The 26,217-nt window shown below is 38.3% G+C and overlaps 1 long non-coding RNA gene across 1 annotated transcript in view; it reads right to left on the bottom strand.

The window, feature by feature from the left end:
- Positions 1-26,217, bottom strand: part of LOC125914520 (uncharacterized) — a 55,705-nt gene that overhangs the window by 13,757 nt on the left and 15,731 nt on the right. The window contains exon 2 of the long non-coding RNA XR_007455328.1: positions 2,921-3,071. This is a non-coding gene — a long non-coding RNA (uncharacterized LOC125914520). The remainder of the gene's footprint in view (positions 1-2,920; positions 3,072-26,217) is intronic.

Genomic DNA, 26,217 nt, shown 5'->3' on the forward strand with positions numbered 1-26,217 from the left:
AAAACTTTTAACTTGGAATAATTTTCTACAGACTCCTTTTCTATGTGTGATTTCTCATATGATTTTTAAAAATAGCTTTTTATTTTATAAACTTTTAGATTTGCAGAAAAAAATTAAAAAAATTTTTTTTCAACGTTTATTTATTTTTGAGAGATGGAGAGAGATAGAGCATGAGTGGGGGAGGGGCAGAGAGAGAGGGAGACACAGAATCTGAAGCAGGTTCCAGGCTCTGAGCTGTCAGCACAGAGCCTGATGTTGGGCTCAAACCCACTATGAGACCATGACCTGAGCTGAAGTCGGACGCTTAACCAACTGAGCCACCAGGTGCCCCTATGTTCACAGAAAAATTGAGCAGATAGTACCGAGTTCCCATGTACCTTGCACCTAGTTTCCCCTATTATTAACATCTTCTATTACATGGTGACATTAACTACAGTCCAAAGTTTATTCAGATGTCCTTAGTTTTCACCTAATGTCCTTTTTCTGTCCCAGGATCCCATGGAGGATATCACCTTATGTTCAGTCATCACAGCTCTATGCTTTTCTTGGCTTTTCTTGTTTCTTAGACTTTCCTTATTTTTGATGACTTTGACATGTTTGAGGTACTGGTCAGGTATTTTGTAGAATGTCCCTCAATTAGAATTTGTCGGATGTTTTTCTCATGCTTAGACTAGGGTTTTTAGGTGCCATTCTCAAGACAGCCACTCAAGGGTATATACTATAACATGTCACTATTGATGTTGAGCTTGGGCACCTGGCTGAGGTAGTATTTGTCAAGTTTCTCCACTGCAAAGTGTCTCTTTTCCTCCCTTTTCATACTTCCAGGGTTGGAAGGAAATCACTATGTGCAGGAAGTTATGGTCTGTCTCACTGAGAGCGAAGTATCTACACAGAGTTCTGCAAAGGGGATTTGTCCAGTCTCCTCCATTTATACAATCATTGATTACTATCAGTATTGACTCACAGATCTTTACTTACATTTTGGGTTATATTCCTTTAGGGCTGACATAAGGTTTACTATTTCAAAAAAAATTTTTTTAACGTTTATTTATTATTGAGAGACAGAGAGACACAGAGCATGAGCAGGGAGAGATGGAAAAACACAGAATCTGAAGCAGGCTCCAGGCTCTGAGCTGTCAGCACAGAGCTGGACGTGGGGCTCGAAGTCACAAACTGTGAGATCATGACCTGAGCTGAAGTTGGACGCTTAATTGACTGAGCCACCCAGGCGCCCCTGACATAAAGTTTATTCACCTGCTTGGGTACTATTAGGCTTCTGCACTGATGGATCATAATATTTCTACATGTGACAATCTCTACAGTCTCTTTGACATTCTATGGTGTAGTAATAAACTTTTCTAATCCTGATGGCAAATTTAATTCCCTCCTTTATTTATGTTGTTTCAATTGTTCCAGTTTTGGCCACTGGGAGCTTTTTCAGTTGTCTCCTGTGCCCTTTGACATATGCCATCTTTATTGTTTTTCTTTTTCTTTTCTTTTTTTTTTTTTTTTTGTCTGATGAGCACTTCCTTACTTTCTTCCTTACAAAAGGCTCATCTTGTGTATTTCCTACCTCAGTCTTAAAATCAGCCATTTCTCCAAGGTGCCCTGGTTTCTTTTATTAGAGAACAGAATTAGAAACCAAAATCTAGGGGTGCCTGGCTGGCTCAGTCAGGACAGCATGCAACTCTTGATCTTGTGGTCATGAGTTCAAGTCCCATGTTGGCCACAGAGCTTAAAAGAAAAAAAGCCGGGTATCTGGGTGGCTCAGTCGGTTAAGCATTCGACTCTTGATTTTGGCTCAGGTCATGATCTCACGTTTGGTGGGATGGAGCCCTATGTCAGGCTCTGTACTGACAGCATGGAGCCTGCTTGGGATTCGATTCTTTCTCTCTCTTTTCCTCTGTCCCTCCCCTACTCGTTGTCACTTGCTCTCAAAATAAATAAAACATTAAAAAAAAAAAAGGAAACCAAGATCTGGGCATTAGATATACTCAATGCTACTGGAGTGTCACTGCTGTTTGGTACTCTCAGCAGCAGAGCTAGGAAATACATATGTGTATACTAACCCATGTATATATGTCTATATATAAATATTTCTATATCCAACAATTTCTACTGTCTCTTAATATTCCCTTGGTGTAGTATGTCATAATCTGTTAGCAAATTTAGTTCCCTAAGTGATCATAGTTTTTTTCTGAGACAAAGTGTACATTATCATCCATCACGGTGAAAGCCTAGCAGTATCCAAACATGCAATTACCTCTTATGTCAGCCCTAAAGGTACAGTATGTGGTTTGACTTTGTGGAAGTAAAGGCTTCCCTATTTCATAAGACCCCTATATTTCTTCCCTTTTCTACCCTGAAAGAGAGCCACTTAGCACAAGTCATAGGAGTATGTGCTGGGGAAAAAAAAAGGGGGGGAGGGGGGTGGATGCCTAGGTGGCTCAGTCAGTAAAGTGTCTGACTCCTGATCTCAGCTCAGGTCTTGATCTCAGGGTCATGAGTTCAAGCCCCACGTTGGGCTCTGAGCTGAGTGTGAAGACTACTCTAAAAAAAAAAAAAAAAAAAAAAAAAAAAAAAAAAAAGATGGGGGAGGAGGAGGAACAAGAGGAGGAGGAGAAGAGGAAGAGGAAGAGGAAGAAGAAGAAATATGTGCTGGGAGCTATCAGAAACCTTAAGAGAAATGTTTCTTGGGCTGGTACATGCTCTACTTTGAAGAACTAAGGGCTTGGGACTGTGTCTACAGTCCACAGTGGAACCAGAAACCCAGGTTGGGGTGGGCTGGCAGTGGGGCAGACTTGGGCAGAGAAAGGGGAGGTCAACCTGGAAGAGAAAGGAGTATCCAGGAATCCTTTGAAGGTGACTCTAGAGAGAGACTAAAAAGTAATCAAATGAGGAAGTGAAGAAACAGTTTTACCTCTAGCTGGGATCCATGAATGCTGGAGACTGGCTCTAAGAAGGCGCTTTTCTCTCTGGAGATGAACAGTTTCTTCTAGATGTGACAGGGCAACATGTCAGGGTTACAATTCCATTCTGCAACGTCTTGGATAATGAACCTCTACTGGTGTCTGAAAGTAGGATTTTGACATAAAAAACAGTTTCTTCAGTTTTCAGAGTTTTTATCTGGGTTTCTTTCAGATACTTTTAGCATTTATGTCTATCCTCTAGAAAAGACAAAGCCCACTCACTAACTGCCAGTATAAAGATTTCAGTGGGGGTGATTGAAGGCAAACTGTACTGGTTTGGGAATAAAACGCTTCTTTCCACAACTATATGCTAACCTGGGAGTGCCTTTAACCACTTTGGTAATTTTATTCCTTTAATAACCTTTAATTTTTTTTTTTTTTTGCTACAGAAACAATGTTTACCATCATTTTAAAATTCAGACAATACCAACAAACAAAATGAAGAAAATAAAAATCATTCATAATTCTAAGATCCAGAAATAATCACTATTTATATTTTTGAACAGTCTTTTTTTCTCCTATGGACATATACATAAATGTAATTCATAAAAATTGAATCATGTTTTATATAATGTTTAGTATAAAACCTGCTCTTTTACATCTAACACTATATTATGCACACCTATGCTCACTTGGACTTGCCATTCTCCAGTGTTCAGAAGCTGGATCTAAACATGGAAGATACATGGACTGAATCCTCATTTTTAATAGGCATTGCCAAATCATGCTCCAAGAGGTTGTGCTGTGTTACATTTCCACCAATAACGTTTACATATTCCCCCTAACTAATATCAGGTGATGATTTTAAATCTCTTCCATTTGGAGAGATGGAAAAAAGGTAATTTCACTGGTGTTTTAATCTAGATTTGTTATTACTTGCACCTTACAACTTTCTAAGACCATTATCCCTTCTTTGCTTAGTTTTACTTTCTTCCACATACTGAACTGACTGTCTCCAGGAAAATTTCTACTTACTTTTTTATCCTTCTTCCTTTGACAGATTTAAGTATTTTGCATCTATATTCATAAGGGATGTTGGTCTATAACTGTGTTTTTCTGTAAGTTCTCATCAGGTCTTTTTACACAGGTAATACTGGCCTCATCAAATGAACTCAGAAGTGTTACCTTCTTCTCCATTCTCTGATAAAATTTGTGTAAGATTGGTGTTACTTCTTCCTCAAAATTTTGCTAGGAATTATCAGTAATAACTCCTTTTTATTTCTGATATTTATGTTCTGTAATGGATGTTTTCTTCCTTTTTTCCTTCCTTGGTCCATCAAGCTAGAGCTTAACAATCTGGCTGCTCTTTTTACAAAGAACAAGAACCAACTATTAGCTTTGGTGATTTTCTCTCTGGTTTGTTTTCTCTATATTAATTTGTTATTTTCTTCTTTCTGATTATCTTGGGTTTCTGTTTATCCTCTTTAATTTCTTAGGTGATAACAAACTTTTCTTCTTTTTTAACGTAAGTATTTATTTCCCAGCTTTAGTGAGATATAATTGACATACAACATTGTGTAGGTTTAAGGTATACAACATGTTGACTTGATACACTTAACATATTGTGAAATGATTACCACTGCTCTCTTAGCAACTTTTAAGTTTATATGGTATTAATTATAAGTATCATGCTGTATATTAGATCCCCAAACTTATTCATCTTATAACTGAAAGTCTAACTTTTGACCATATCTCCCCATTTCCCCCAAACCCTACTCCTTGGTAACCACCATTATACTCTTCTGTTTTTAGAAGTTTGGCTTAAAAAATTTTTTTTTAAATGTTTATTTATTTTTGAGAGAAAGAGAGAGACAGAGTGCAAACAGGGGAGGGGCAGAGAGGGAGACACAGAATCTGAAGCAGGCTCCAGGCTCTGAGCTGTCAGTACAGAGCCAGATGCAGGGCTTGAACTCATGAACCGCGAGATCATGACCTAAGCTGAAGTCGGCCACTTAACCAACTGAGCCACCCAGGTGTCCCTTAACTTTATTTTTTTAATGGCATCTTCATTAGTTACTAAGCTATTGTTTAAGCCCATCCTTCTACATTCTGCTCTGCAACACTGGAAATGAAATTCTGCAAAACCATAGGTCTCCTTGCCCAGCTGTCTTCCTGACAAATCCCACCAACAGGGGAGCACTAGAGACAGACAAGAATACAGGAGAAGAGAGAAGAGAGTTGCTCCTTCCTGTTTTGCTTGCTGCTACCTACTGTCAGTGTTTGCTCTAGGATTGGTTCTTTACCATTAAGGCAATATTCTGTTCCAGTTTCCAGGCTCTTATAGCATTCCCAGAATGAGACTTATTACACCTTCTGGAGGTACCAGCCAGGAAGTACTCTGTGATAGACAGTATAATATCAAAGATATCCACGTCCTAATTGCTGGAACCTACTGAATATGGTATTTTACAGTGCAAACAGGAATTTGCAGATACAGTTAAGAATGCTGAAATGGGAGATTATTCTCCATAATCTAGGTGGGTGGCCCCAATGTAATCACAAATGTCCTTAAAAGTGGAAGCAGGAGGCAGAAAGGTCAAAGTCAGAGTGGTGCAATGTGTGAAGGACATAGCTGGCCATTGCTGGCTTTGGAGATGAAGGAAAGAGTCAGAAACCAATATGGGAACCCTCCAGAAGCTGGCAAAAGCAAGGAAATGTTTTCCCAAGAGCCTCCAGAAGGAACACAGCCCTACTGGCACCTTGATTTTTTTGCTTAGTGAGATCTGTGTCAAACTTCTAACCTGTACAACTATAAAATAACCTGTTTTAAGCTACTAAATTTGTAGTTTGTTACAATAGAAATAGGAATAGAAAACTAATATATACCCCAACATCAGAGGTCTGGGTTCCAGCTCTTGTCAGGACCCTCTTCCAAGCTTCTAGGTATCCATTACTCCAAATTCTCCCCTTGTTTTCCCAGCCCTATGGGTGGAAACTGTTTCCTGTGGGTACTATTTACATGGTACCTCAGGGATCCCCTCTGTCTTTTGAGTCTTCTATACCTCTTTAATGAACCCCTGGAATAAGTTCTTCCCACTAAAATAACTAGGGTGGTTGGTTCCCTTTTTCCTAATTCAGTATCTGACACAAAACTTTGCTACTTTTATTATAGTCACATCTCTTAGCATTTTCCCCCTTTATGGCTTTTTGGTTTTGTGATTTATATAAGAATTTCTCTATTCCAAGATCTTTTTTAATCAATTTTTTCCAGTTATATATAGCTTTATATTTCATACAGTTTTTTTTTAAAGTAGGCTCCACACCCAGTGCAGAGCCCAATGCAGCTTGAACACATGACCCTGAGAGGAAGACCTGAGCTGATATCAAGAGTTGCTTAACCGGGGCGCCTGGGTGGCTCAGTCGGTTAAGCCTCCGACTTCGGCTCAGGTCACGATCTTGCGTCCGTGAGTTCGAGCCCCGCGTCGGGCTCTGGGCTGATGGCTCAGAGCCTGGAGCCTGCTTCCGATTCTGTGTCTCCCTCTCTCTCTGCCCCTCCCCCGTTCATGCTCTGTCTCTCTCCATCTCTCAAAAATAAATAAACGTTAAAAAAAAAAAATTTAAAAAAAAAAAAAAAGAAAAAGAGTTGCTTAACCTACTGAGCCACCCAGGCACCCCATATTTTATGCAGATTTATATTTTAAATTTAGTTTTTAATCCATCTGGAATTTATCTTTGCACTTAGTAGTAAATTATGATTTAATGTGATCATTTCCCCAAGTGACTACCTCATCTTCCAACATCATCTAGTCTACACTTTCCCCACAGATGTGAAAGCTGTCCTAGTCATACACTGAATTACCATATATGTGTGGCTCTGCTTTTGGATCTCTCTTCTATTCCATTGATTTGCTTATTCTTGACCTATAATACACTATTTTAATTTTTATAGCTTTATACAACATCTTCATGTTTAAAAGGATAGGTCTTGTACCAAGCAGGATTTATACCTGGGATGCAGGGCTGTTCAATATCTGCAAAACAATTAACGTGATTCATCACATCAATAAAAGTAAGGACAAGAACCATATGATCCTCTCAATAGATGCAGAGAAAGCATTTGACAAAATACAGCATCCTTTCTTGATAAAAACCTTCAAGAAAGTAGGGATAGAAGGAGCATACCTCGAGATCATAAAAGCCATATATGAACAACCCAATGCTAATATCATCCTCAATGGGGAAAAACTGAGAGCTTTACCCCTAAGGTCACGAACAAGACAGGAATGTCCGGGGTGCCTGGGTGGCTCATTCGGTTGAGTGTCTGACTTCGGCTCAGGTCCTGATCTCGCAGTGAGTTCGAGCCCTGTGTTGGGCCCTGTGCTAACAGCTCAGAGCCTGGAGCCTGCTTCAGATTCTGTGTCCCCCTCTCTCTCTGCCCCTCCCCCTCTCATGCTCTGTCTCTCTCTGTCAAAAATAAATAAACATTAAAAAAAAAATTTAAAAAAAAGATACGGATATCCACTCTCACCACTGTTATTCAACATAGTATTAGAAGTCTCAGCCTCTGCAATCAGACAACACAAAGAAATAAAAGGCATCCAAATCGGCCAGGAGGTCAAACTTTCACTCTTCACAGATGACATGATACTCTATGTGGAAAATCCAAAAGATTCCACCAAAAAACTGCTAGAATTGACTCATGAATTCAGCAAAGTTGCAGGATATAAAATCAGTGCACAGAAATGAGTTGCATTCCTATACACCAACAATGAAGCGACAGAAAGAGAAATCAAAGAATTGATACCATTTACAGTTGCACAAAAAACCATAAAATACCTAGGAATAAATCTAACCAAAGAGGTAAAAAATCTATACACTGAAAACTACAGAAAGCTTATGAAAGAAACTGAAGAAGACACAAAAAAATGGAAAAAGATTCCATGCTCCTGGATAAGAAGAACAAATATTGTTAAAATGTCAATACTACCCAAAGCAATCTACATACTCAATGCAATACCTATCAAAGTAACACCAGCATTCTTCACAGAGCTATAAAAAATAATCCTAAAATTTGTATGGAACCAGAAAAGACCCCAAATAGCCAAAGCGATCTGGAAAAAGAAAACCAAAGCCGGAGGCATCACAATACTGGACTTCAAGCTGTATTACAAAGCTGTGATCATCAAGACAGTATGTTACCGGCACAAGAACAGACACTCAGATCAATGGAACAGAAGAGAGAACCCAGAAATGGACCCACAAACGTATGGCCAACTAATCTTTGACAAAGCAGGAAAGAATATCCAATGGAATAAAGACAGTCTCTTCAGCAAGTGGTGCTGGGAAAACTGGACAGTGACATGCACAAGAATGACCCTGGACCACTTTCTTACACCATACACAAAAATAAACTCAAAATGGATGAAAGACCTCAATGTATGACAGGAAGCCATCAAAATCCTTGAGGAGAAAGCAGGCAAAAACCTCTTTGATCTTGGCCACAGCAACTTCTTATTCAACACGTCTCTGGAGGCAAGGGAAACAAAAGCAAAAATGAACTACTGGGACCTCATCAAAATAAAAAGCTTCTACACAAGGAAGGAGACAATCAGCAAAACTAAAAGGCAACCGACGGAATGGGAGAAGATATTTGCAAACGACATATCAGATAAAGGGTTAGTATCCAAAATCTATAGAGAACTTATCAAACTCAACACCCAAAAAACAAATAACCCAGTGAAGAAATGGGCAAAAGACATGAATAGACACTTCTCCAAGGAAGACATCCAGATGGCCAACTAACACATGAAGAAATGCTCAACATCACTCATCATCAGGGAAATAAAAATCAAAACCACGATGAAATACCACTCTATACCTGTCAGAATGGCTAACATGAACAACTCAGGCAACAACAGATGTTGGCAAGGATGCGGAGAAAGAGGATCTCTTTTGCATTGTTGGTGGGAATGCATGCTGGTGCAGCCACTCTGGAACAGTATGGAGGTTCCTCAAAAATCTAAAAATAGAACAACCCTCAACCCAGCAATTGCACTACTAGGCATTTATCCACGGGATACAGGTGTGCTGTTTTGAAGGGACACGTGCACTCCTATGTTTATAGCAGCACTATCAACAATAGCCAAAGTATGTAAAGAGCCCAAATATCCATCGACAGATGAATGAATAAAGAAGATGTAGCATATACACAACGGAGTATTACTCATCAATCAAAAAGAATGAAATCTTACCATTTGCAACTACATGGATGGAACTGGAGGGTATTATGCTAAGTGAAATTTGTCAATCAGAGAAAGACAAAAATCATATGACTTCACTCATATGAGGACTTTTAAGAGACAAAACAGATGAACATAAGGGAAGGGAAACAAAAATAATATAAAAACGGGGAGACGGACAAAACAGAAGAGACTTATAAATATGGAGAACAAACTGAGGGTTCCTGGAGGGGTTGTGGGAGTGGGGATGTGCTAAATGGGTAAGGGGCATTAAGGAATCTACTCCTGAAATTATTGTTGCACTATATGCTAACTAATTTGGATGTAAATTTTAAAAAATAAAATAAAAAAAAAAAGAATGTTAAAAATAAATAAATAAATAAAATAAATAAAAGGATAGGTCTTCCACACCTCCATTATCCTTCCTCAGAATTTCCTTCTTTTCATGTGTTGTTATTCTTCCAGATAAACTTTAGAACTTAATTGTCAACTCCCAATTTTATTTTAAAATAAAATGGACTTCTTATGAGAACTGCATTCAGTTTATAGTTTAAGGAAGAAGTAATAGCTTTACAAGATCAAGTTTACTATCCAGGGGCACCTGGCTGGCTCAGTCAGTAGAGCGTGAAACTCTTGATTTCAGAGGTTGTGAGTTTGAGCCCCATGTTGGGTGTAGAAATTACTTAAAAAATTTTAAGTGGTATATTTGGGGCACCTGACTGGCCCAGTTGGTGGGTAATGCAACCTCAAGGTTGTAAATTCGAGTGCCATGTTGTGTGTGAAGACTACTTAAAATCTTAACAAAAAAAAAAAATAAGTAAAGTTTTACTGTCCAGGAATGTATTTCAGTAAGCATTAAAAAGTTGATTATTCTTTTAAAATGTGTTCCTATATATTTTAGTTTTTAGTGATACTGTGAATGAGATTTTCTTCCTGTTATATTTATAACTGGTTGTTGCTAATACATAGGAAAACTATATTTATCGTATTTCTAACTTCTTGCTAAATCTTACTAGTTTTTTTTTTTAATGTTTCTATTATTTATTTTTGAGAGAGAGAGAGAGAGCAAGTGGGAAAGGGGCAGAGAGAGAAGGAGACACAGAATCTGAAGCAGGCTCCAGGCTCTGAGTTGTCAGCACAGAGTTCATCATGGGGCTCGAACTCACACACTACAAGATCATGACCTGAGCCGAAGTTGGACACTTAACTGACTGAACCACCTAGGTGCCCCTAAATCTTATTAGTTCTAAAGATTGTTTTTACTCAGTTTCCTTGGACTCCTATTTAGATAACTGTCACCTGCAAATATTATGGTCTTTTCTAATATTTAGACCTCATTTCCTTTTCTCATCCCCAGATCCTAGAATCTAAAACAAGGTTAAAAGAACAGCACTAGCAAGCACCTTTATCTCATTATTGACTAATCTGATTAAAAGTCCCTTTATTGTTTTCTGTAAGATTTGCTAATGATTTATGAAAAATATTTTTTTATCAATTTGTGAAGTTTCTATTCTCAGGATGCTATATACATACATACTCACACACACATGTATACATATACACACTTACATTCATTTATTTATACATACATACATACATACATACCAAGAATGGCCGTTGAAGTGCCTCAGGAGAGGAGTATTCTGTAAAGGCACTGAGCTCCAGTATGGTTGTACCATTAATCACTGGCTTTGAGGATGACATGGCCTCTACTAGGCCTCAGTTTCCTCATCCACTATGCCAGGCACCATTGTCTCACAAAACAAAGTGGTGTTGATATTTATCATCACTGAAGGGCATTAGGTAGAGGAATTCAATAATTAGATTTGTGCTTCAGAAAAATCATTCAGACTGCAGTATGAAAAATGGTTGGCTCTTTCTTCTCATCCATTTTTGTCAAAAATCTTACCAATCTTTCAAGGCCTGTTTCAAATTTTCCTTCTTCCACGAGTCCCCTCTCCATCATTCCCAATCCTCGTAGTCAGAATTCTTTTCTGATTCACCTCATAAAGCCCAGAACTACTTAGTGGAAGTGCCAAAGGGCAGGCCACCTCAAGGTGGGCCACTTTGGCATGAAGGTTATTTCGAGTTAAAAAGCAAGCAAAACCCAGCAGATTCTGGAAAAACTCTTTATCTCTCCCCTCAACAGCCTAGAAAGAATTTAGATAGAGGACTTGCTCCAGGAAGAGCGTTATTACCATAGACAACTACATTATGATATGAACCAGGTATGGCAGACAGGAAGGAATGCAGCAAAGGCCTATTTGATCAAAGTCTTCTGTGTCCTATTGTTTCCCACTGGCCCAGAAAACATTTGTTTACCAAACATTTACTCTTTTTCATCTTCCTGTGAGTTACATTCCTTCATTTGAAGTCCCAGGCCCCTACCCCTTTATCTTTAGTTCAGAATGTCATATATACCTCATTTTGCCTAATTGTCTCTGGAATTTTATATCTGTGTGGATTCCCAGTACATGTGCAATTAAATTTGATTTTCTCCTGTTAATCTGTCTCATATCAATTTGATTTTTAGTCCAGCTATAAGGACCGGAAATTCTTCCTCTCTGACAACTGCAAACCCCTTGAAACTGGGAATTCTATTTTCATCCTCACATGCTTCACAGGGATAGGTTTATAGGAGGACTTAATAAATAAGTGTTCACACAATTATCCATGCACTACAAAACCATTTTATTTTTTTTTCAAAAAAAAATTTTTTTTTTTTAACGTTTATTTATTTTTGAGACAGAGAGAGACAGAGCATGAACGGGGGAGGGTCAGAGAGAGGGAGACAGAATCTGAAACAGGCTCCAGGCTCTGAGCTGTCAGCACAGATCCTGACTCGGGGCTTGAACTCACGGACCGCGACATCATGACCTAAGCTGAAGTCGGCCGCTTAACCGACTGAGCCACACAGGCGCCCCTACAAAACCATTTTAGTGGGACAAAGGAAGGAATAAGTGAGAGCCACTCAATACTTCTTTGGGATTCAAGCCTTCTTTTGATACGGAGTTTATCCTCAAACCTCAAGACATGTATAATTAAGCACTGCAGGAAGTATTTTCCACTAGCTGTGAAAGGTTCCAACCTGCCTGGAGTGCTGATGTCCAGGAAACAGGCCCTGGGGCCAGTCTGGTTTATTGTCACAGGGCTTTAATAGTATCTTGCAACTCTGAAGCCTGAGAGCTTCCTTTTCACCATGCACGATACATTGAAAGCTTCACTTTCAATGGACTATTGATATATGGGAATGAGTGATTGTGACCTGTTTAATTTTCTTTTGAAAGTTTTACCATTAAATTTACTTTTCCCAAGATCTATGCAATTCAGTATTATGGAAATAAAATATTTGAATTGAACACCTTTTGCAGCTTGAAGATCAGTTCTCTGTTCCATAATTTAAAATGACTTTTAGGAAAAAAGAGTCACATACACAAAGTATCTATTATCATCTAAGTTAAGACTGGAAATTTTCTGTAACTTTTATAGAGCCTGTAACCAAGTACAATGGGCCGAAATAATCCAGAGATTTCCCAAAAAAGAAATTTCCCAAAAATATTAAAAAAAAAATTTTTTTTTAACGTTTATTTATTATTGAGAGACAGAGAGACTCAGAGCATGAGCAAGAGAGGGGTAGAGAGAGCAGAGACACAGAAGGTAAAGCAGGCTCCAGGCTCTGAGCTGTCAGCACAGAGCCCGACGCGGGGCTCGAACTCACAAACTGTGAGATCATGACCTGAGCCAAAGTGGGTCGCCCAACCAACTGAGCCACCCAGGTGCCCCTCCCAAAAATATTTTAAAAATTATTTTGAAAACAGGTTGCTGCCTCTGGGAGTGTGGTGGGGACAAGACTGACTGAGTAGGGCCATGAAATAACTCTCGGGGGTGATAGTAATATTTTAATGATTCAATATAGGATACCTATGTGAATACAATTCACAAAATGGTGTCAAAATTCACCAAATGGTGCAGTTATGATTTGTCCACTTCACTGGACATGATTTTTTTTTTAATTAATGAACAGTAGTCCTTGTCTTCTATAGTGCTCATTCTCTTGACTTGACTAATTTTTTTAAAGACTTAATTTTTTTTAGAGTAATTTTAGGTTCACAGCAAAACTGAAAGAAAGGTACAGAGATTTCCTATATATCCCTTGTACCTACACATGCACAGCCTCCCCTATTATTAGTATCAGTCACCAGAATTCTACATTTGTTATAATTGATGAATCTACATTGACACATCATAAACACCCGAAGTCTGTGGTTTGCATTAGGGTTCACTATTGTTTTTTTACATTCTATGGGTTTGGATAAATGTACAACATGTATTCACCATTATAGTATCATGCAGAATATTTTCACTACTCTAAAACTCTTCTGTGTTCCACCTATTCACCATCCCACTTCCACCCCACCCCCATACTTGCCCCTCTGGCAAACTTTTGACTGTCTTCATGGTTTTTGCCTTTTCCAGCATGCCATAGAGCTGAACTCATACAGTGTGAAGCTTTTATGCGTTTAAGTTTCCTCCATGTCTTTTCATGGCTTGATAACTCATTTCCTTTTAGTGTTGAATAATATTCCATTGTCTGGATGTACTACAGTTCATTTACCCAGTCACCTACTAAAGGGCAAAGGGCATCTTGGTTGCTTCCAAGTTTTTGGCAATTATGAATAAAGCTGCTGTAAACATCTGTGTGCAGGTTTTTGTGTGAACATAAGTTTTCAAGTCTTTGGATAAACTGTATGTGAATTTTACTTTACAAAAAAAAAAACCCTAGGGCGCCTGGGTGGCTCAGTCAGTTGAGCATCCGACTTTGGCTCAGGTCATGATCTCACAGTCCGTGAGTTCGAGCCTCACCTCGGGCTCTGTGCGGTCAGTGCGGAGCCTGCTTCCGATCCTCTGTCTCCCTCTCTCCCTGCCCCTCCCCTGCTTGTACTCTTGCTCTCTCTCAAAAAGTAAATAAACATTAAAAAAAAATTAAAAAAAATAAAAAATTAAAAAAAGCCCTATAAACAAATGTTAAGCTCTAGCTAAATATATGCATGAATTGTTGAGGGGTGAAGTGTATTTATGTCTGTAACTTACTTTGAAATGCATAAAATACAAGATGATTTGTGGAATGGATAGAGGGATTGATAAGTAGATACATATATGTAATAAAGCAACAATAGGAAAATACAAATTGTAAAATCTAGATAGTACATGAGTATATGCTATAAAATTCTTTCAACTTTCTTGTATGTTTGCAATTTTTCATAATAAAATATTAGAAAAAATTATTCTGAAGTATATGTCCCATTCTCTCACATAAGATACATTTCAGAAAGCCAGCCAGTATCTTTCTAACAGTCATATGGCTGCAGCTCTAAACTGTAACTAAAAACACACTAAGAAAGCAAGGGCATGCCAAGTCAAAGACCTTACAGCAGCACTGACTCTGGAAAGGACATGATGTGAACTGGTATGAGACAAGCTGAGGTTACCCAGTCACTGCCTAGGGTGCTTCCCATTTGGTTCCAGGGGTGACCTTTTAGTTCAAAGATAAAACAAAGTCTTATTCTAGAAGCAAATTATGATAATTAAGCTAAGAGGGTGGAGTGATCAAGGTCACCTTGAAATGGAGCTCAGCTCCTGCCATGCTCATGTGTCCTAGTGCTTTCATCTCCCTGCCTGCTGGACTATGGCCTCCATTGGAGAAGGGCAGGGTGAGAGGAAAAAGTTTCCATAGCTACTGAACCTAGAAGATGTAAGGGAGGTAGGGAACAGAACTGTGAAAAATGAGAAAGATACTAATAATAAATAGTAGCTAACGTGAAACCCATTCTAAACTTGGGTATTTCACTTCTCTTCTCACAACATGCTAAAGAGGCAGCATAGGTGTACAGGTCAGAGCAGTGGCTCCCAATATGTAGTGATGGGGCACTCTAGGGGCTCAAAGTCTCTTTTGGGGGATCATAAGGTCAAAACTGTTATCATAAGCTGTTATTTGTCTTTTTACTCATTTTCTCCAATATGTGTACAGAAGAGTTTCCAAAAGGCTGCATGACATGGTATTTTAACCAATTAGTTGCAGAACCAGTTTTGAGAATCTAGCTGTCTTCTTTAAACCAGACATTAAAGAAATTTGCAAACATGTAAAATGATGCCACTTCTATAATTTTTTAGAAAATAGTCATTTCTTATAAATTTCTTATAAATATATTAATATGTAATGACTTATTTAAAATGAGTTAGTAGTATTTAAAATTTCATTTCAATTTCTAATATGGTAAGATTTCATAGATATAACTCACATAACGGTTCTCTGGGGGTCCTCAGTAATTTTTTTTATTTAAAATTATTTTTTTACTAAGGCATAATTTACATACAGAAAGCACACAAACTAAACATGCAGCTTAATTTTCATATACATATATAAACCTCTACCCAGTTCAAGATATTGGCCATTTCCATCACCCTGGAAGGATTCCTTGTGCCTTATTTAATCACTACCTAAATCCACAGAGGTAACCATTATTCTGATTTCTATCATCATAGATTAAGGTTTTTTAAAAATGTTTATTTTATATTTTTGAGAGACAGTGGAGAGAGGAGCAGAGACAGAAGGGGACAAGGTTTGAAGTGGGCTCTGTGCTGACATCAGAGAGCCCTATGTGGTGCTCAAACCCACAAACTGTGAGATCATGACCTGAGCTGAAGTCAAACACTTAACTGACTGAGCCACCCAGGCACCCCAATCATCATAGATTAGTTTTGCTTGTTCCTAAACCTCATATGAATGGAATCATATAGTATGTATTCTTTTGTGACTGGCTTTTTTCTCTCAACACAGTGTTTTTGAGATTCATACATGTCATTCTGTGTACTTACAGACTTTTCATTTTTATTAATGCTGGTAGTATGCCAGCAATATTCCAGCAGTATTCAGTGGATATATGAACTACTTTTTCTTCAGCATATGCCAGGATGTAGAATTACTGGGTCCCACAGTAGGTGTATGTTTGGGTTTATTAGAAACTGCCAAATAATAATGTATGAGAGTTCCAGTTACTTCATATCCTCAGCAACATTTGGTAATTGCAGTTTAACATGTTTTTATCCATTCTGCTGAATGTGTTACTATGGTTTTAATTTGTATTTCTTTGATGTTATTCTGATTACCTTTAAATATGTTAATTGGCTACCTGAACGTCTTCTTTCATGAAATGCTTGTTCAAATCTTGATCATTTTAAAACTGAACATCTTTTGTTTATTGATTTGTAGTTCTTCATATATTCTGTGTATGAGTTCTTCAGTCTACAGCTTGCTTATTTACTTTCTTAATGATGTCTCTTTATGATCAGATGTTCTTAACTTTAAGTCCAATGTATCAATTTCCCTTTTTTAGTTTAGTTCATTTTGTAACCAGATTAAGAAATCTTTATCTACCCCAATATCAGGAAAATATTCTCCTATGCTTTTATTTGGAAGTTGGATTGTTTGGGGGAGGTGGGGGGTGCTAGGCTGGCTCAGTCAGTAGAGCATGTGACTCCTGATCTCAGGTCATGAGTCCAAGCCCCATATTGGGCATGGAGCTTACTTAAAAAAATAAATAAAATAAAATTTGGAAGGTAAATTGTTTTACCTTTTGAATTTAATCTATGATATACTTATATAAGAAATTTTGTATATAGAAAGTCAGGCCTCATTTTTCCTCAAATATATCCAGTTGTTCCAACATCATTCCCCTATGTAATTACAGTGGCACTTCTGATGTAAATCAAGAAAGCATATATCTGTGGGTCTATTTATAGACTATTCTATTCCAGTGGTGTATCTGACCCTGCCTCTTCCAAAAGCACTCTGTATTCATTACTGTAGCTTTATAGTGAATCTTGAAACACACTGGTTAAATCCTCCAACTTTGAAAATCAGTGATTTTTTAGTTTAAAAATGTTTTTCTTGGGGTGCTTGTGTGGATAGTTGGTTAAGCATCTGATTCTTGACTTCAGCTCAGGTCATGATCTCACAGTCTGTGAGTCTGAGCCCCGAGTTGGGCTCTGTGTCAACAATGTGGAGCCTGCTTGGGATTCTCTCTCTCTCCCCCTCTCTTAGCCCCTCCCATGTGCATGCATGCATGCTCTCTCTCTCTCTCACTCTCTCTCTCAAAATAAACAAAACAAACTTAAAATTTTTTCTTTATCAAGATTTCTTGGGTATTCTAGGTCCTTTGTACGTCCAGATACATTTTGGCTCAGTCATTTTTCAGAATAAAGGGGTCCTGACACCAAAAAGGTTGAGAGCTACTAAAGTGTGGGCTCAAACATATAGAAGAAAACAAGAAAAAGATTTCTTATTCTGTGTTAGGCAAAGTCTTCTTAGGAGACAAAACCACAAACCATTAAAAAAAAATTGATAAACTATCTCTACAAACTAGAGAGCATTCATCAAAAGATGAAGATATGAAGATACGAAAATGAAAAGACAAGATACAGACTGGGAAATAATAACTGTAAAACATATTTAGGATAGAGGACTTGTATCCAGAACATATAAAGAACTCTTATAATTCCATAAAAAAATGAACAGCCCAATTAAAAATGGATAAAAGATTTGAACTACACCAAAGAAGATATTAAAATGACAAATAAGCATAAGATGTTCAACATTATCAGTTATTAGGGAAATATGAACTAAAATCACAGTGAGTTATTACTACATACCTAGTAAATGGCTGAAATTTTAAAAGTTGACAATGCTAAGTAGTGGTGAGAATAAATAACAACTGGAAATCGTATACTTTGGTGGAAATGCAAAACTGGCAAAGCCATTTGGAAAAACATTAGGCAATTTTCTATAAACATGCTCTTACCATGTGATACAGCAATCCTGTTTTTAAGTATTTACTCAAAAGAAACAAAGGGGCGCCTGGGTGGCTCAGTTGGTTAAGTGTCCGACTTTGGCTCAGGTCATGATCTCGCGGTCCATGAGTTCGAGCCCTGCGTGGGGCTCTGTGCTGACAGCTCAGAGCCTGGAGCCTGCTTCAGATTCTGTGTCTCCCTCTCACTGCCCCTCCCCCACTCATGCTCTGTCTCTCTGTCAAAAATAAATGAACATTAAAAAAATTAAAAAAAAAAAGAAACAAAAACGTATGTCCACACAAACACCTGAATGCAAATGTTCAAGCAGCTTAATTCACATAATAGCCTCAAACTTGAAACAATCCAAATGTCCAACAACTGGTGAATGGAAAAACAAACTGTGGTGCCTCCATGCAATGGAATATTACTAGGTAATAAAAAGGAACAAACTACTGACACATGCAACAATATGGAATAATCACAAAAGCACTGTGATAGGTTAAAAAAAAATCCTACACAAAAGAATACATACCATATAATTCCATTTACACGATATTTTGGAAAAGGCAAGATTATAGGAACAGAAAACAAATCAGCGGCTGCTAGGAACATGGGAGGGGGAGAGTGAGGAGACTTTCCTAAAAGGGAGCATGAGGAACTTTACAGGGTAATGGAAATGTTTTATATCTTGATGTGGTAAACGTCTGTCTAAACTCACAGAACTATATACTTATGGAGAGTGAATTTTATTGTATATAAATTACATTTCGACAAATCTTTTAAAAATAAATTAATTTCAAGAATTAAAATGAAACACACAAAAAGATTCCCTATATGGGTGCCTGGCTGGCTCAGTCAGTAGAGCAAGTGACTCTTGACCTTGGGGTCGTAAGTTTGAGCCCCATGTTGGGTGTGGAGATTACTTAAAAATAAAATCTTAGGGGCACCTGGGTGGCTCAGTTGGTTGAGTGTCCGACTTCGGCTCAGGTCATGATCTCACTGTCCGTGAGTTCGAGCCCCACATTGGGCTCTGTGCTGTCAGTTCAGAGCCTGGAGCCTGCTTCGGATTCTGTGTCTCCCTCTCTCTCTGCCCCTCCCCCACTCATGCTCTGTCTCTCTCTGTCAAAACTAAACATTAAAAATATTTTTTTTAATAAATAAATAAATAAAATAAAATCTTAAAAAAAATTATTCTCTTTAAGTATAGCCTGATACAGAATGCAAAGAATAAGATATAGAACGACATATTGGGTGAAATAAATCGGAAGCAATAAGAAAGAAAATAATGTCTCCCATGTAAATGATTTCTATCACTTAGATTTAGAAGGCTGGAGAGGGCCAAGGTTGAAGCCCAAGGCACAATCTTATTTATCTATGAGCTTTTATACTTTCCTAGCACTTAGACATGTGGCCTTATTGCAGCAGTGGGTATAACAGATTGTCTAGTTCAATATGAATTTCCCCAAGACTACTCTCACTTTCAATAATGCACTGGAAGGACGCATTGAACTCAGAAAAACAGTGACACTCATAGTTATGGTTTATTACAGTGAAAGGATACAGATTAGAATCAACAAAAGGAAAAGGCACATAGGGCCAAGTTCAGGATAAACCAGGGGCAGGTCTCCAGTTGTACCCTGCCAGTCTCACACACAGCACTTAATTCTCCCAACAATGATGTGTGACAACACTTGCAAAGGGTTGCCACCCTGTGTGTGTGTGTGTGTGTGTGTGTGTGTTTGTGTGTGTCTTGAATTTTTATTTGTTAGTTACATAGGCATGTTTTGCCTAACCTTACCTAACAGTCTCCAGGCCACATAGATCAAACTGATATAGTGTGACCCAGGGTCTTAGGTGTACAGAAACAAGTGTTCACCATAAGTCACACTGTTCGCAGATCTATCTGGTCAAACTGATACAATGTGGCTCAAGGTTTCAGGTGTATAAAAACACTCTTATCAGGCAAGACATTCCAAAGGCTGAGAGATTATGTACCAGCAGCTGGTCAAGGGTCAGTCCTTTCTTTGGAATGTGTAGGACTAGAGTAATACATGCCTGCTGAGTTTACACTCAAGGAATGGACTATACCAAGATTTTTTTTTCAATGTTCATTTCTTTCTGAGAGAGAGACAGAGTGTGAGCAGGGGAGGAGCAGAGATAGAGGGGGATGCAGAATCCAAAGCAGGCTGCAGGCTCAGAGCTGTCAGCACAGAGCCCGACGCGGGGCTTAAACTCCTAAATTCCGAGATTATGACCTGAGCCGAAGTCGGACACTCAACCGACTGAGCCACCCAGGTGCCCCAATATACCAAGATTTTAAAATCAGAGTCCATGGATAGGACTTATGAGTATACATACAACTCTCCCAAAATTCATATTTTGTATTTTATGTATGTATGTATGTATGTATGTACATAAGTACATATTTTTTCCCAGAAAGAAGTTTGTTTTTATCAAATTACCAAAGAACCCACAACTCAAAATATTTAAGCTGGAGTGATATCAGCAAGAAGGTGGAACAGGATGCTCCAGATCTTGTTCCCCAACAGAGACACGGACTTAAAAATAACCCATAGTCCAGAAAGCCTTTTTGAAAACTCCAGAAACTGGTTAAAAAGTCACAGTACCCCAAGTAAGCACAAAGCCAAGGACAGCTGAACTGAAATGGGTAAGAAAAAGTCATTACATTTCACCAGTAATAGCCCTTACTCCAAGCCAACATAGCTTGGTGTGATCAGGAGAAAATATTCAACTTGAAGCTTTTTCTCTGGGAGGGAAAGGGATGAGTGGAACATGTGTTCAACATTCTGGCTTTTGAGGGTTTGCCTGCAGGACTGGTTCCTTTCTTGCCAGACTCAGAATCCAGACAGGGCTCCGGCATACTTTGGATGCCTGGGGCCCACTGAGAACAAAGCAGAACTCAGTGACCTGTAGCACCAGAGAACCTGCAGTACCACAGAGAGACACCAGAGAGAGCAAGGAATTATAAACTGTTGAAAAAGAAACCAGGAAACCTCTCTAACTGGGAAATTACATGCACAAGCTCAGAGAAGATGCATCCCCAGAAAAGGATTGTAAAGCCCCTAGAATCTCTACTTGAGCTGATTGGTGAAGGTCCTCCCCTATATAAAACCAGTCCATAAGACTGGAAGAGGTAGTTATTTTTTTCAAATGCTCAAATTCTAGCAAAAAAATTTACAAGACATACAAAGAAACAGGGAAGTGTGGCCTAATCAGAGGAAAACAATGTCTCCAGAGCCAACCTTAAAGAATTAGAGATCCATTAATTACTTGATAATTCAAAATAAGAATCTTAAGGAGCTCAGTGGATTACAAGAGAACACAGATAACTAAATGAAATCAGAAAAATGATAAACAAAATGAGAACCAAGAAATACAAACTATGAAAAAAACCAAGCAAATTCTAGAGCAAAAGAGTAACTGAAATAAAAAGTTCACTAGAGGAGTTCAACAGCACACATGATCAAGCAGAAGAATCAGTGAATTTGAAATTACTGAGTTAGAGGAATAATTTTTTTTTTTCAATGAAAGAGGAAAAGAAAGTAAAAAAAGACCTAAGGGATTCATGGAACACCAACAAGCAGGGTAATGTATGCATTATGCGAGTCCCCAAAGAAGAAGAGAGAGAAAGGGGGAGAGAGTTTATTTAAAGAAATAATGTCTGGGTGGCTCAGTCGGTTGAGCAACCGGCTTCGGCTCAGGTCATGATCTCACGGTTTCTGAGTTCGAGCTCCGCGTTGGGCTCTGTGCTGACAGCTCAGAGCCTGGAGCCTGCTTCAGATTCTGTGTCTCCCTCTCTCTGCCCCTCCCCCACTCATGCTCTGTCTCAGAAATAAACATTAAAAAAAAATTAAATAAATAAATAAAGCCTGGAAACTTCCTGAATCTGAGTAAGGAAATGTACATCCAAATTTATGAAGCTCAAAGGACTCCAACAAAGAACCCACAGAGGTCCACACAAAGAAATATGATAATGAAACAGTCCAAAGTCAAAGGCAAGGAGAAAATCTTGAATGCGGCAAGAGAAAATCACAAACAAGGACGCTCCCTTAGGAGTATCAGCAGATTTCTCAGGATAAGACTTGCAGGCCAGAAGGGTGTGGAAAGATATATTCACAGTATTGAAAGAAAACAACTGCCAACTTAGAATACTATATCTGACAAAACTCTCCTTCAAAAGTGTAGGAGAAATATATATCTTCCCTGATAAATAAGAACAAAAATGTACAAAATGTAAAATACAAAGCTCTCTGGTAAAGATAAACATATAGGCAAATACAGAATCCTGTAATGCCGTAATGATGGCACATAACTCACTTTTAATTCTGGGACATAGTTTAAAAGATAAATGTATAAAATATAACTATAACTATAAAACTATGTTAATGAGTATAAAATAAAAAAAATGTAATTGATGACACGTGTCAAAAACAGAGTGGCGAGGGAGATGTAAAGGAATAGAACTTTTGTACATGACTGTAGTTAAGTTGCTATCAGTTTATAATTTTCTTAATGTTTATTTTTGAGAGAGAGAGAGACAGAGACAGGGCACGAGTGGGGGAGGGGTAGAGAGAGAGGGCCACACATAATCTGAAGCAGTCTCCAGGCTCTGAGCTGTCAGCACAGAGCCTGACACGGGGCTTGAACTCATGAGCCATGAGATCATGACCTGAGCCAAAGTCAGATGCTTAACCGTCTGAGCCACCCAGGTGCCTCAAGTTGTTATTTGTTTAAAACAAAGTGTTATAAGATGATTTTTAAAATCCCCAGGGTCACCACAAAGAAAATACCTACAGAAGATACACAAAAAAATGAGAAAGGAATCAAAGCATATCACTATAAAAAAATTAGTGAAACACAATGGAAGGCAGCAAGAGAAGAGGGACAAATAATTACAAGGCATATAGAAGACAATTAAATGACAATAAGTCCTTCCCTATTATTTCAAATTACTTCAAATATAAATGGAAGACAAAGTGTAACTGAATGGATAAATTAAAGACAAAACAAAACAAAAAATAAGATCCAACACAAGATTCACTTGAAATATAAGGACACATAGACTTAAAGTGAAAGCATGGAAAAATATATTTCATGTAAATGGTGACCAAGAGAGCAGGGGTGGCTATGCTTACATCAGACAAAAGAGATGATAAGTCAAAAACTCTCATGAGAGATAAAGAAGGACATTATATAATGATAAAGGAGCAATTCATCAGGAAAATATGACAACTATAAATATATATGCACCTAACACCAAGCAAATATACGGAGCAAACATTGATTAAATTGATGGGAAAAATAGACAGTAACAGAATAGTAGTAAATTTCAACATCCCACTTTCAATACTGGATGGAATGACCAGATAGGGTATCAACAGATCAACAAAGAAAGATGGACTTGAATGACACTATGGACTAACTGGGCCTAAGAGACATAAAGAAAACTTCATCCAAAAACAGCAGCTACACCTTCTTTTGAAGGGCATATGGAACATATTCCAGGATAGATCACAAATCAAGGCCACAAAATAAGTCTTAAGAAATGTAAGAAGATTGAAATCAGACCAAGTACCATTTTTTTAAATTCAAAGATTGTATTAAAAAAAATTTTTTTTTTAAATGTTTATCTTTATTTTTGAGACAGAGAGAGACAGAGCATGAGCAGGGGAGAGGCAGAGAGAGAGGGGGACACAGAATCAGAAGCAGCTCCAGGCTCTGAGCTGTCAGCACAGAGCCCGATGCGGGGCTCGAGCTCGTCAACTGCGAGATCATGACCGGAGCCAAAGTTGGACGCTCAACCGACTGAGCTACCCAGGTGCCCCTAAAGATCTTATTTTTAAGTGATCTCTACACCCAACATGGAGCTCAAACTCATGACCCCAAAATCAAGAGTCGAATGCTCTTCTGAGACAGCCAGGCACCCTACCAAGTATCATTTCTAAGCACAATGGAATGAAACTAAAAATCAATAGCAGAAGGAAAACTGGAAAATTCACAAATATGTGGAAATTAAACAATACATTTGAATAACCGATGGGCCAAAGAAAAATCACAAGGGAAATCAGAAAATATCTTGAGACAAATGAAAACAATAAAGGGTTAAGAATTTGGCAAATGAGGGGCGCCTGGGTGGCTCAGTCGGTTAAGCATCTCACTTAGACTCAGGTCATGATCTGGTGGTTTGTGAATTCAAGCCGTGCACTAGGCTCTGTGCTGACAGCTCAGAGCCTGGAGCCTGCTTCGGATTCTGTGTCTCCCTCTCTCTCTGCCCCTCCCCTGCTCACACCCTATCTCTCTGTCTCTCTCTCTCAAAAAATAAAGAAATGTTAAAAAAAAAAAAAATTTGGCAAATGATTCCAAGGATGATCAAAGTTAGTAGAAAGAATATGAGATTTATGATGTGTTTACCTAGGTTTCAATCTCCAACTTTACCCCTTACCAGCTGCGTGACCTTAAGATAAACATTTTAAGTTCTCAGCAATTCCATTTCCTAAACTGCTTAAAATGGGATATTCATGGGGTACATGGCTGGTTCAGTTGGTAGAGTGTGTGACTCTTGGTTTTTGAGTTGTGAGTTCGAGCCCGCATGTTGGGTGTAAAGATTAATTAAAATCTTAAAAAAGTAAATAAATAAAATGGAGTAATCATAATTTCTTCATAAAACTGTTGTAGGATCAAATAAAATATTAGGTAGGACCCTTTAAACTGGAAGCCTGGATGTCACTATTCTTTGCCCTCTGCTCTGCCTTCATTGGCACTCACTCTTACCCTATTTATTGCACTGCTCAGGTGCTCCACGTCATATGTTTCAGCTTGAAAACAGCTTTTCTGACCCACATGGCCTGTTTTCATATAGTTGTTAATGTACATATTATAAAAAGCAGAACTTAGAGCATTAAGCCTAGATTATAAAATGTGATTAATTCCTGGTTTCACATTCACTATGTATGCAGTCTGGTCAGGTACATGAACTTTTAGCTAAGTCTTTCCTAATTAGTGAAATGGCAGAATCAATTAATGCCTTGCCTGTCACTGTTGGTGGTTGTGCTGTCTGAGAACATATATGGGAAAGCATATTTAAAACATGATTATCATTATTATTAGCTCATCTGTCTGGCATGTGATAGAAAAGTTTGTAAAGACTATATAAGAAATACACCTAGTCCACAAGGAGTAACCTTAAGTAGATATCTTCAAAGAGGATACAAGTTGGTTTTTTCAATAAAGACCAGTGTCACTAAGAACTCCTAGCACACAGTGACAGTATTACTCAGAATGTTTCATAAGACAAAAAAAAAAAAAAAAAAAAAAAAAAAGAATGTTTCATAAGACTAGGCTCTTAATACGATTTTACATTTCTCAACTGAGAAATCCTAATTTCTTACCCATTATTGTTCTAAAACTTTAGTTTCTCTCACACTCCTGGAACACACTTAACTCTCTCACTGTAAGCAAACAAACTTTAAAAAAAGGAAAGAAAATCTTCATTCTCTCTCTTACCTGCCTTCTATCACTGCACTATATCTATACATCCCTAGCACCTTCAATCCTGTCTCAGAGGATAAAGACCCTGTCTCTGTTCCCATGCCAGATATTCCTTTTTTAAAATTTCCTTTTAAGTTTTAAATTTATTTATTTATTTTAGAGAGAACAAGTGAGTGGGGGAGGGGAAAAGAGAAAAGAAGAGAGAGAATCCCAAGCAGGCTCTGCACTGTCAGCACACATCTGGATGCAGGGCTCAAACCTATGAACCATGAGATCGTGACCTGAGCCGAAACCAAGAGTTAGACACTTCACCAACTGAGCCACCCAGGCACCGCCAGATATTTCCTCTTCATCTAGGGCTTTATGCCATAAGTCACTCCCTATATTATCTTATCTGTAGTCGCTCTTTTGCCACAAGATTCTTCCATTTTACAAACACGCCTGGGTCTTCTCAAACATAATTGTCCTTGAATTTTTTTTGGAAAAATTTTAGTTGGTTAGGGAAAAGATAATGATTAAACCATATTTAGAGGGGCACCTGGGTAGCTCAGTCAGTTAAGCATCTGACTTTGGTTCATGATCTCACAGCTCATGAGTTTGAACCCTGCATCAGGCTCCGTGCTGGCAGTGCAGAGCCTGTTTGGGATTCTCTATCTTGCCCTCTCTGCCCCTTTCCTGTGTGTTCTCGTTCTCTCTCTCTCTCTCTCTCTCTC

Source organism: Panthera uncia (genome assembly GCF_023721935.1).
Source record: "Panthera uncia isolate 11264 chromosome D3 unlocalized genomic scaffold, Puncia_PCG_1.0 HiC_scaffold_8, whole genome shotgun sequence".
Lineage (NCBI taxonomy): Eukaryota > Metazoa > Chordata > Mammalia > Carnivora > Felidae > Panthera > Panthera uncia.